Raw genomic sequence first — 4,669 nt, forward strand, 5'->3', positions numbered from 1 at the left:
AAGGAGATGGCGAAGCAGTGAACAGTCTGTGCCGCTGACAACAGAAGACTGAAAGTATGTGCCAGATTAAGGCATAACTAAGTGACTGTTTACAGCCTCACAATATGAGGGGCCACCAAACAAAAACTGACTCAATTTCAAATTTTATTGAAGTCAGTTGATAAATAATGGGGATATGGGAAAAAGAAAATTATCTCCAAATACAGACATTTTAGTTAAAATAGGATATATATATATATATATATATATATATACACACACACACACACACACACAGGGCTTGACAAACCACGGTGAAAACCACTCACCAGACCTGCACTGCGCATGTGCGAACCGCTGGTGAATGGGGCGACTGGCTGAAATGATCATTGCACTTGTAAAATTAGGATTTATACAATGAAGTATGGCGGGAGGGAAATCTCAGTGGTTTGAGCATTTGCCTACTAAACCCAGTGTTGTGAGTTCAATCCTTGGGGGGGCACTTAGGGATCTAGAGCAAATCTGCCAGGGATGGTCCTTGGTCCTGCTGTGAAGGCAGACAGGGGCAGCCTATCCATGTAGGTGAACTCGGCAGTCACCTGGGGTGCCAAATTCAAGGAAAAAAATACACTTCCTCCTGTCCTTGCCACAAGTTTCATTTGTTTCTTGCCAACTCCCAATATCCCCCCTTTCCCTCTCTCCCTGCCACTTCCCCCTCCCGTAACGCCTGACGCTGCTGACGCAGTGCCGGCAACTAATTCACTCTGAGTGCTGTCAACAGTTTGGGCCAAAAATTAAGCATGTAAGTTGTTACTTTTGTGTGTTTTTCCTGTGTGTTTTTTTCATCAAGTGATCTATCATCAAGATTGCCCATGGCATAAGGAGGGAAAAGAAAGCCCTCAGGAGCTGTGTATCGTAAACAAAAGGCTGAGAAGGAAAAGGATGAAGCAAAACAACAGGGATCCTTCCTGAAATATCTTTTCTTTAATCCAAATAAAGGGGGAAGCAGTTCACAGCATCCAGATGAAGGAATTTTTACTTGGAGAGGTTAGCTCATATCCTCATGTAAGCAGTTTGGAATATGAAGGAATATTACTTTGAGATGAGGGTACTGTAGAAACCATTTCATATTTAGCTAGAAGCCATTCTGTATAACAAAAGCCATTTCAGTTTCTTGTGTCTGCACGTATACTAGAGGGAGTGAACTGGCCTTCACCGAGGTGGGAAGAGGCCAGAAGGATGCGCTGTTGGAATGTGTTAATGAACTATTTTAAGCTGAAGCTCGAACTCCCTCTAAACCTGTTTCTTTCTCTGCTGATAATAATTCCTCTTTGAAGTTCGCTTTGATTTCTTGCCCTGACGTCAGACTTGTTTGGTTAAGGGTATAAAACACTAGAATTAATTGTATTAGCCAGCCTTACTGGGCCTGGCTTTGCTAGAACCACGTTTGGCTCACTTTGCTTTTATTGGCCAATAAAACTGTCTGTTTAGCCGCGTAAACTGAGTGAGGCTTTTGCTTCGACAGTACCTCACATCCACAAAAAAGCTGTTTGGAAACTCAAGATAATGGAAACCTACTTCTAGATGAAGGCAGCTCACAGCATCAGACTGATGGAAGTAGAGAAAATTTATTATCCTTCAGAGACAAATGCAGAAATCATAGTAAATGAAGTAGAAGGAATAAAGAATGAGGAAGTTACAAACAAGTTAAACTATGGGGACCCAGCTTCATGGCCAAGATGTGATGACAGTGTGCGGCAAATTCTTGTGGAACATGGACCCAAACAAGTTAATGAATTTCCCTTCCCTAAGAATGGAAATAAAAGAATATTCTCTGCTCACTCATTAAGGGGGAAGAAATTAATCGAAACTGGTTACTATATTCAGTGTCGAAGGACTATGTTTTGCTTTTGCTGCAAGTTGTTTAGAAATCAAGCAATTGGTACATCACTTACTGAAAATGGTTCGAAGGACTGGAAAAACATATAATCAATTCTCTCTTCACATGAAAGAAGTAAAGAACATTTTGAATGTTTTCAAAATTGGAGAGAACTTGAATTACAATTGAAAAAAGGAAAAACTGTCAAAGAAAATTTACGTGTGATCAAGGGAAAAGAAGAATATTGGTGACAAAAATTAGAGCGTCTGATTGCTTTAGTGAGAGTTCTCAGTGAGCAAAATATAGCAATATCCTTTCTGTGGCTGTGGTAGAAATGAAAAATTATACACTCCAGGTAATGGAAACTTTTAAAAATGTGTTGAATTCCTAGCTATGTTTGATCCAGTCATAAAGGAGCATCTAGGTAAAATAACTGATCATGAAACAAGTTAAAATTAATAAAAACATATCTGCGTTTGACAGTGGTGCAAGAGAGACTTGTTGGACTTGCCACAATGTCAATAGAACATGAAATAGCTTGAAAACTGGTTCTAAAAGAACTAGTGACTGACTGAGTTTTCAAAACGTAAAGCAAGAAAAGTCATGTTTTAATAGCACAGAGTGTTTTTTATTTGGAGTATTTTGTAATTACAGGTTAAAGTTCATTGAAGAGTTTTCTTAGTTCTTTCTATATTCGTATGGTGGTAATGGCAGTTAAAACAGGATAGCGTAATGGACTATTTTGGATTTGTAATAATAAAAATTATAATTAACATTTTTAATGCATTTTTATTTGAAATCAGACTGAAATATTATCTAGCTGTCATGTACAAATCTATTCTGAAAATTTCTTGTCTCTATTTTAATCTGATCTCAGAAACATTGGTTGGACGGACGGAGAAACCAAATAATTATGTCTGTTTAAATAAATACACTTAAGAAACATTAAACACAAAATAGGGGCAAAATGTTTCCCAGTTTACCAAAAACCTCAGCCTAGATCTGCCCTTGGGGTTTGGGGGTGGGGGCGTCGATTGCATTGTTCGCCTAGGGTGCCAGTTGCTGGCAGCTAGTCTATGGCCGCCCCTGAAGGTAGAGGACTGCGCTCAATGACCTTTCAAGGTCCCTTCCAGTTCTATGAGATAGGTATGTCTCCATATTATAAGTTTGCTATCTGTCTCCAAAGGCAGCATTTTCTTGGCCAGCTGCTATAGTAGAATTCTGGCCATGCCTTCATAGTTTATTTAAAAAAATTAATAATCTCATTGCTGACAAAACTGGGGAAAATGTGAGGTTGAAGACGGAAGCGTTGTCAAGCAGATCTGTCAAGCTCATACTTGTATGGGACTCGCCCTAGGAGTGACTTCATGTAAACTGCCTCTCTTGGCTGGTAATAACTGGAAGGCCGCCATCTTGTTTGTGGTCCAGCACATTCAGTCATATAGTGTCTTCACTCCTGATTTTCATTTTCTGAAGTGTTAGTGCGTTTTCTTCTTTTGATCTGTATACACATACGATTGTGTATTTTAGTGTATGTACACCGCTTTCTGTACTATCCATGCTTCCTATGATTGAGTTTGCAGGTGATCATCTTGGGTTGAGTGGATCTTGAGGAGGATTAATTTGTGTTGGCTTCCTTCATTGGTTTTGGGAACCCTCACTGTATTTTTAGCAGTTACCAAAGGAGGTTGTGGATTCCCCATTACTGGAGGTTTTCGAGATTAGCTTTGACAAACACCTGTCAAGGATGAATATGGCAAAAGAAAAATTTGAATAATTCATTGTTTCAAATTAAATCAGAATAAACATTTGTAAATATATTTTATATATAGTCTGGATAAACTTTGTATTTCCCTAACAAAATTAATCAAACGTTAATGTTAGGTAATTCTTCTTATTCATGATGTAAAACAAATTATATATTCTCTTTTGTTTTTCTATGAGAATATAGTTTTGTTTTTATATATTTGATATTCTTTCTGTGAAAATAATACATTCATTTTTATAGTATGGGATCTCGTACACGTGACATAGCTGAGGTCCTCAGAATGTCATAAACTGGCCCTGGTTGCAAGCTGGGTCACTGTTTGCAACAAAAACGGGCTATTTCCAGTGTCCCTCCAACTGGATTCTTTGGTCTGCAAAGACACTTTCTGCCATAGTATGAAGTGGCCTTAAGCATTCCCCTTGCATAGTGGGAGTCTTTGCCAGCAGAAGGGGAAGGAGAGGAGCACACACTGGTGTTTGGATCGAGACACAGAAAAGAGAGTGTGTGATTGACTCAGCTGACCCCCAACGGGTATAAGGCATTGGGAACTTATTCCAATGATGGAAGTTGAAGTAGCAAAGGGCCAGAACAGCAACTGACTCGCTCAGGCCACCATTCTGCCCTCAGACGCTGAGGAAAATTTGCCCTTGCATCCAACCATTCTTCCTGGGATTTGGCCGTTCCTTCCACCTTTGCTGTGGCTGATACCACAGCTGTAGCTTGCTGTGATGTGCTCCATTCTGCTTCCATACAAACAGCTCTATTTTTATTATGCAGGTATTGGGGGAAATCCAATCAAATTTCTGTCCAGTAAATGTGACTATCCTAGCAACCTCCCAACCAAACATTCACCAGTTGCAACATGGCTTTGCTTCTGAGATCCGACATTAACAGAAGTGTCATGAGCAAGACACGAGAAGTAATTCTTCCACTCTACTCTGCAATGATTAGGCCTCAACTGTGGAGAAATTGGAGAGGGTCCAGAGAAGAGAATAAAAAAGATTAAAGGTCTAGAAAACATGAGCTATGTGGCAACGCTGAAG

The sequence above is a fragment of the Pelodiscus sinensis genome, chromosome 15 (assembly GCF_052426305.1).
Source record: "Pelodiscus sinensis isolate ZL-2025 chromosome 15, ASM5242630v1, whole genome shotgun sequence".
Classification (NCBI taxonomy): domain Eukaryota; kingdom Metazoa; phylum Chordata; order Testudines; family Trionychidae; genus Pelodiscus; species Pelodiscus sinensis.